The following is an 8,289-nucleotide window of genomic DNA, read 5'->3' on the forward strand; positions in this document are numbered from 1 at the left end:
TGTGATGAAATACTATAAAACAAAATTAAGGGCAAAGGGGTTCATTATGGCTCACAGCTCTTGCCTTAGGTTCACTACCACAGCAATGCTTGAAGCAGCTGGCCACATTGCATCTGCAATCAGAAGAGAGCAATTAGTGTGTGCATGTGGTAATTCTAAGGCAGCACCCAGGTCTCCATCATTCATGACTACTTTTATTTACACTTGACACTGAGTAAGAAGTCTTGTCTACCGACACCCTCAGTTGGGTGAACATGCCCTTACAAAACACTTGGCCAGAATGCCACAGGTTAGAGATGTGCTCATTCTCCTGACTCACTTTTCCTGTGCTTATTGTGGCTTCTGTTAATTCCATCAACACCCACAAGGCAAAATTGCTCCCCAGAAGCTCTCGGTGAGAGTGATAGCAGACCCGGGCAAAGTAGCTGTTGTTATTTTTCTTGGTGATGTAGATCATGACACAGGTAAGCAGAAATGTCTAGATAATAATTCCCCCAGGATGTATGCAGGAACACCGATTACTATTGGATCTTCGTGCTAGCAGTCCTATCTAGTTTGTCTATATAACCTTCAAATTTTTGTCCAATGGCTTTTTTCTCCGAATCTCTCTTCCTGAGTTTCTACATCTTCAAAATCTCCTAGGTTTTCTTTCTGCCCTTCTGATTTCACGATGGTTTCATCTTTATTTTCAGTGGTTATCACCCAGGGAAGAGCCTCCATTGTATGACATCCTCAAACTCAGTGAAATAAAAGTGTGATCATACTCTTCCTTCACCTCAAAATCATCAAACTTGGCTTCAGAGACACGCTCAGACAACATCAGGGTAACACAGGAAGCATTTATAGCACATCAAAGAAACTGTACCCAAGGCTAAAAACACACCCAGGGTTCTGAAGTTACTTCCTCTATTTAGCTTGTTTCTGTGGCCACTAGCTTCAAGTGGCCAAGGTTTTAGTGATTGTGATGTCTCCAAGACACAGGCCAAGAGTCACAGTAACCTACTCTTCCCATGGTTCCCATTTTTAAAACAGTACGCAGCTCACCTGGACCTGCACAGCATGGAAGAGGGACACAAATTCCAGGTCAATGAAAGACCTTTCTGTCACCATCCCATCTTAGGGAGGTGGGTCTGCTGGAAAATTACATAACCCTGTCTCCTGGACCAGAAGTGCTCTAGCTGATGCTGGATGCTGAGTTTCTCCAGAGGATTCATCAGTTGAAGCTGTGCTGTTCTGTACTCCTGTAACTCAAGGTAGCTACACTCTAAGGGACCATGAAGTTAGAGGCATGGGTAGAAATGCCTTGCAAGTCATTTTAGCAAGGAACCATAGAGTTATGGAAGAAGGGCTGACAGTTCCAGGGAGCTTCTGCCCATCCTCTCTTATCCCAGAAGTTTTAGGCTGCTCATCACTAGGGCCACTTTTTAATCAGTCATCTCAGACCTACTTTCCTGATGAGTCCTCAATACTGTACCAGAAGTAGGTTCATGTCCAGTGTGCCTGAGAAAGCACCATTTAAAAATATTTTTTAAATGTGGATAAACATTTTCTCTGTATGTATTTGCCAAATGTGTACATTATTCTTGGAGGCCAGAACCAGAGTTATTGGGATTGCAGCTGATGCAAGCTACCATGTGGGTCCTAGGAACTGAAACCAGGTCTTCCTTGAGAGTAGCAACTGCTCTTAAGAGCTGAGCCATCTCTCTAGCCCTGCAAAACATTATTTTTAATGAAGAATAGATACTCTTAAAATTGTCCTTGATGTTCAACATCCTAGTCCTAGTTGTTGGGTAGTAATGTGTATATTTTTGACTCGTAATGTTTCCAGAATTGTGGAGCATAATCTCACTCCACATATCTCTTCTAGGAAAGACTTACAGTAAGGCAACGTCAAATAGCCATTGTGCAAGAGGACAGGAGTCATAATAGCCCATATCTCCTCCCCGTAACAGGTAGAGTCTATTTCCTGCTGTATCTAACTGGTCCAAGGGCTTGTTCTGATCAATAAAATACAGCAATGTACTTTAATTTAATGTTACTATCCCAGTTCTGAGTCTTATAAGACCTTAGAGCGCTTGTTCTTATTTCTTAGAAGTTTTCCAGTGCCATGTGGATAAACATGGCTGGAAGGGCCAAGTATGTAGAAAGAGGCCCCAAGTCCTCCACATATTCCAGCTGAGGCCTAACAACCAGCAGGCTGGCCAGACACCAGCTGCCTGAAGAGCAATGAGAGAACCGTGATACTCATGAGCCAATGCTCCTGTGATAGGTACTGTAGCACCATGGACTGAGTTAAATAGAGTTCATTTTATCCCTGGGGGTGGGGAGCCTGGAAGTCCAAAACAAATGTGTTAACCAAGTTGATTTTCTTTCTGTTTTCTTTTTATTCTTTTCAAGACAAGATCTCATTATGTAGTTTTGGTTGGCCTGAAACTTGATACATAGATCAAGCTGGCCTTGAATTCATAGAGACCTGCCTCCAAGTGCTGGAATTAAAGACCTGTGCTACCACATCCCTCTAGTTAGTTTTTTTCTGCAGCCTAAGAGAGAAAGGTTTACTCCAGGCCTCTTGCCTTAGCTTCCCGACTGTACCCCCCTGTTCACAGGATGTCTTGCCTGTGTCTCCACATTATCGTCCTCTGTTCAAATCTGTGTCCTCCTTTCTAATTCTTCTAAGGACACCGGCCCATCTGGGAATAGATGCCAGCCTAAAGACTTTATTTTAACTTGGTTGCTCCTGAAACCACCTTATCCCCGAATACATATCAATCTGAGGCCCTAGGGTTTAGAACTTAAACCTAATTGGTGTGATTGTAGGTGGGGCATAATCCAGCCTCTAACACCAGCAAAGACCAGCAAAGATAAGGGAACTGATTAACCTAACCCCAGCTTCTGACCTATGAAATCAAGAGTCAGATAACCAGCTGTTGTTCTGAGTTACTAAATCACTCCATTGCACAACCCAAAAGCTGCCTTTGGCATGCTTGCTGCCTGGTTTTTCAGAGGGTACACTTGTAGATACCACTGAGTTCCAAGAACTGCTCTCCCGCCATACAGACACCCGCGGAGATGAACATGCCCTGAAAGCACACTTCATCCCTCTGGCACTACAAGATAAGCTATCTGTGACCAACCACAACTGCTTTATTACTTCTTTTAGGTTTTCATGACGAAGTCGGAAGTAGTGTTCCCATCATCACTTCAAACAGACCTGGTTTTTCCATAAACACGGATGCCTAAAGCATGTGTTTCAAAATTCCTTCTTGTCCAAGTTTAGCATGACCTACTTTATAATAAAGCCAGATCAAGGTTACCTCCTAGCATCCTCGTGTCAACAGAAAACATGGTTTATTTATTTTTATGTCAATGCTGCATTTCCAAATTCCAGTATTTTTGCCAGAGTACACTTAGTCCTGTGAAGTTAAATTTCATGCGTGTCAGAGGTATTTCCTCAACTGGGTAAATATTGAAAGGGCCGATCCTACTTTTTGACAGAAAGTGCTAAGTGTGCTTGGTTGTCAGGTTTGACTGAATATTTCAAAGGGTGTCCAGGTGTTTCTCGCAGCGTCTTGAAGCCCCAGTGAGTCTCCAGCCAACTGTTGCTTTGATGAGTAGCCTCTTCTCCTGGAAAGAAGTTTTTCTGGTTAAGTCACCTTTACTTACAGTTCCACATTCTCCATTTTTAGTGTGTGTGTGTGTGTGTGTGTGTGTGTGTGTGTGTATGTGCGCGTGTGCATGTGTGTGTGCATGTGTATGTGCATGTGTGTGTCAGGGTGTGTGTGTCTATGTGTCTGTATGGTGTGTGGGGGGGGTGTCAGGATGTGTGTGTCTATGTGTCTGTATGGTGCGTGTGTGTGTGTGGGGGGTGTCAGGATGTGTGTGTCTATGTGTCTGTATGGTGTGTGTGTGGGGGGGTGTCAGGATGTGTGTGTCTATGTGTCTGTATGGTGTGTGTGGGGGGGGTGTCAGGGTGTGTGTGTCTATGTGTCTGTATGGTGTGTGTGTGGGGGGGTGTCAGGATGTGTGTGTCTATGTGTCTGTATGGTGTGTGTGTGGGGGGGTGTCAGGATGTGTGTGTCTATGTGTCTGTATGGTGCGTGTGTGTGTGGGGGGTGTCAGGATGTGTGTGTCTATGTGTCTGTATGTGTGTATGATGTGGGGGGGTGTCAGGATGTGTGTGTCTATGTGTCTGTATGGTGTGTGTGTGGGGGGTGTCAGGATGTGTGTGTCTATGTGTCTGGATGGTGTGTGGGGGGTGTCAGGATGTGTGTGTCTATGTGTCTGGATGGTGTGTGTGTGGGGGGTGTCAGGATGTGTGTGTCTATGTGTCTGTATGGTGGGGGGGGTGTCAGGATGTGTGTGTCTATGTGTCTGTATGTGTGTATGATGTGGGGGGGTGTCAGGATGTGTGTGTCTATGTGTCTGTATGGTGTGTGTGGGGGGGGTGTCAGGATGTGTGTGTCTATGTGTCTGTATGGTGGGGGTGGTGTCAGGATGTGTGTGTCTATGTGTCTGGATGGTGTGGGGGGGTTGGTGTCAGGATGTGTGTGTCTATGTGTCTGTATGGTATGTGTGTATCTGTGGGTGCCTGTAGGTACACATGTGTATGTAAGCACAGTTGTACTTAGAACCAAAAAATGCTTTCAAACTTCTAACTGGTTAAGTTACCTTACTGCTCTCATACTGGGAAATTAATTTGTGATCCTAATTCTAACTGAATTAATCTCCTCCAAAAGTCTACCATGTACGTTATTGCCCAACTTCATAGAGAATTTAGTCAATATTAGTGAAAACTGCTAGAAGAATTAAGCTTTGTTTTGTGTTTTTTACTTCTAAAAGAGTATTATTAATATGCTAAAATATAATTTATATGTCAGTGTTTTATGTAATTTACATTTTTCTCTTGGGGAAAAAATGTTGCAAAAATTGAGGTTCATCAAGGATGCTCCAACAAAACTCTTGGATATTTCTTACTCTCAAATATGTCTTGACGGTTGGGCATGTAAATCAGTGGTAGAATGCTTGCCTGGCATGTCCTAGGCCCTTGTTCCATGCCCAGAAGAGGAAAAATAACAATTTAACCCTGTCCATCTCACTGCCGCCACCGTCCTCTGTAACTGTGCTGAGAGCCTGCTGCCGTGTGCTTCAAAACGTCCACTGTTTCCCCTTGCGGTTGTTCGAGGAGATGGACAGCTTTTGCCTGATTAGATCTTCACACTGCCTTCCTTGTGTTGGCTTTAACTGAGTTTCTGCCATTTTCTACCTTCCAGGACGTCTTCAGCGTTTACATGACTCTAATTAAGTTCATGAGTATACAAGGTTTATTTGGTTTGGAGACACAGATTAAGCCCTAGATAATTTCATCTACGTTTGCGAATTGGCCATCCCAGCTAACAACCTTAACCTCAAGCTTAGGTTATGTAGACGTTCCTGGTGCTTTCGTTCTGACTCTAACAGTCCCTAGCTGGAGGAAGCTCGGTTCGCACATACTCGTCACTTCTCTGGCCCGGGCCTTTTTCTTTCTTTCATCTTTAGCAGTGGAACAGTATCTTTCCCTTTTTTGTCTTGTTTTAAACTCTACTTTTATCTTTGCAGGTTGGACAGCATGGGAATTCTCTAATTTTGCTCTGCATTCCTCCTGACCCTGGCAAAGCGGCAGCTCCTACAGGCTCTCTTTCATAATCTAATTTCTTTGATTTTTCCAGAATCAACAAGAAAGTGATTCTTGTTACAGTTCTTCCTGAATAGAGAGTCAATGTGCCAGGAGGTATTAGACAACTTCCTCCCCAAACTTTCAAAGCTGAACAGTCCTTGATGCGAATTCCTGCAAAGATCGCCCTGGAGTCCAGCTTCCCAAGACTTCCTCACCTTCTCTCTTTAAGAAACTATCTTCCTACTCAATAGAATTTTCTGCAGGACCGGATATAATCTTTCCTTGGAAATGAATAAAAGATGCATCCAATAAAAGCAGCAAAAATTTTTCCTTTACATTCCCCGCTTCTATACTTGGAGAAAAAAAAAACAAAAAAGCCTGATTTGGCAATCACTGTGACTTCAGCAACCAAGACATAGAACATTAATCCAAATAAATTATCTTCAGAGTTTTAATAACAAATGTAACTTATGTCAACTAAAGTAGTCAGTTATTGAAATGGTCAAAATAATATTAAGATAGGTTTAGCATGAAGCCAGCCTCTAAGCCATCAAATAACATCTACAGCTACCTGTATAGCAGATCACTATGTACAGATCACAATCTAGTCCAAGTCCCTGGTTTTAGAGTTTGTTTGTTTTTTAATGTAGCATTTGAGTGATTAGCTGACTGGAATGCATCCCAATAAAGACAAAATGGAAGGAATTGATGTTCTACTCTAAAAAAGATACTGTCCATAATCACCTCATTATTTTTCATTTAAGCCTCTAAGTGTTCTATCTCTAAGTTATGAGTGAGAAAGTTAGAATTAGAGACATATATTATCAACAACCCTATGCTCTGACTACAGCCAGGGTTTGAGGATGGTCCTCTACAAAGGCCATGGCCATTCCCTCTACTCACACATACTCCTAAAAAGCAAAAATAAAGAGAAAAGGCAAGGCTGTGGGATTCTTTCATCTTCATGGCATTTCCTACATGAAGTACACCAGGGGCTTAGATGAGATGATGCAGATTGTGTGAGATGGCATCTTATGAATGTGGAGATACAACATGTAAACTCTTTCTACTGAGACTTGAAGAGGATTGGTAAGTATTAACATAGATTGTCTAGATTGAAGTACTTTGTGGATATGTTTTCACAGACTGTCAAGGACACGGTGCTGTGGCCTCTTGGGATAGACCATACATATCAGGTCCTCTTACTCCCTCACCAACTGAATACTCTGACAATTTGCTCAGCTTTTTGTACAATTGTTTCCTTGCTTGTGAAATAAGAATGGTTTTAAAGTACACCTTACTTTCATGGGTGAAAAGAATTAACTGAAAACCACGTAGGAGTAAGTTAAAGCAACATAACATATAATAAGCACGAAAAGGATACTTCCTATCATTTTATTATACTCAGAATCTTAAAACCTCTATAAATCTCTGTTATAACATTCACCATCAGAACAAATGGCAATATTATTAGATTGTCTTAGATGTCCCTCAGATAAATTGGGGAGTTTGGGAGAGCATAATCTATTTTATAGATAACTGTGAAGGTCTAGCATAGAACGATGGTTTAGATCAGGATGTGAACCTTAATTCTACTGTCTGCTAGAAATACAGGCAGGACCACCTGGATAAACATTTTTATCTTCTGAAATGGGAAAGTAATAGCTGCTTCCCAAGAGTGTAGTGGAGATTAATCGAGTTGTATTTGGTAGAGCATGTAACAGAAATGAAGAAGTTATTCACGTAGGTATCCAAACTTGGAGTCCCCAAACCAGGAATTCGTGTGCTAAATGTCCTTTTGAGTTTACCTACCCTGGTGTTACGTCAGTGGTCTCTTAAATCCTTGTGATATGCTAAAGCTTATTTGGTGTCTCGAACCCCTCATGTCAGTAACTCCACAAAACAGCTTTGTGAGATAGGTTTCATTGTCCTTAAGTTCAGGAAAAGGCAGAAAGATTTACCCAAGACCACAAAATCAATGAATGATAAGAGCTAGAGTTTGAATCCAGATCTCTTGAGTGGGTTCTTCTTCTGGCCTGGGTTCCCATGTCCTCCTGCTTTCATCTGCATGTTCTCAGGAAAGACCAGAGGAGGAAGGGAAGCCTACAGGTCCCTACACAGGACAAAGTAAAACAGGAAGAGGTGGGAGAAGCCTTTCTTAAAAGTAAGAATATAATTTCAAAATAAAGAAAAGGATAAAAAGTGAGTGGGAGTTCATCTTTTGCGTGTGCCTTTCATTTACAGTTCTAAAGTCACAAAAATCACTCCATAGAGTAGGTAACAGGGTTCCTGTTGAGATTTATAAATTCAAATCAGGGGCAGGAGAACAAACTAAGCAGGAACACAACCAAACTTTTTATATTTCATGGCTTTATTTTCTAATAGTCTCTTTTCACACACACAAATATGAGCATTGAAACCCCATTTAGAGGCTAGTGGGAATATTATTAAATTATGAGGAAAACATTGTTGATAGGTATGTGTAGATAATTACTAGGATTTTTTTTCCTCTAATCCACTGTCAATAACTTACTCCTGTGGTGTAAGCTGACATTTACTTTCTTACTTTTTTTAAACTCCTGGGTTTCGGCTGAAGTTCAGTTTCCAGGAAGTCTCTCCACTTTGGGGTCACTGTG

Source organism: Peromyscus eremicus, chromosome 10 (assembly GCF_949786415.1).
Source record: "Peromyscus eremicus chromosome 10, PerEre_H2_v1, whole genome shotgun sequence".
Classification (NCBI taxonomy): Eukaryota; Metazoa; Chordata; class Mammalia; order Rodentia; family Cricetidae; genus Peromyscus; species Peromyscus eremicus.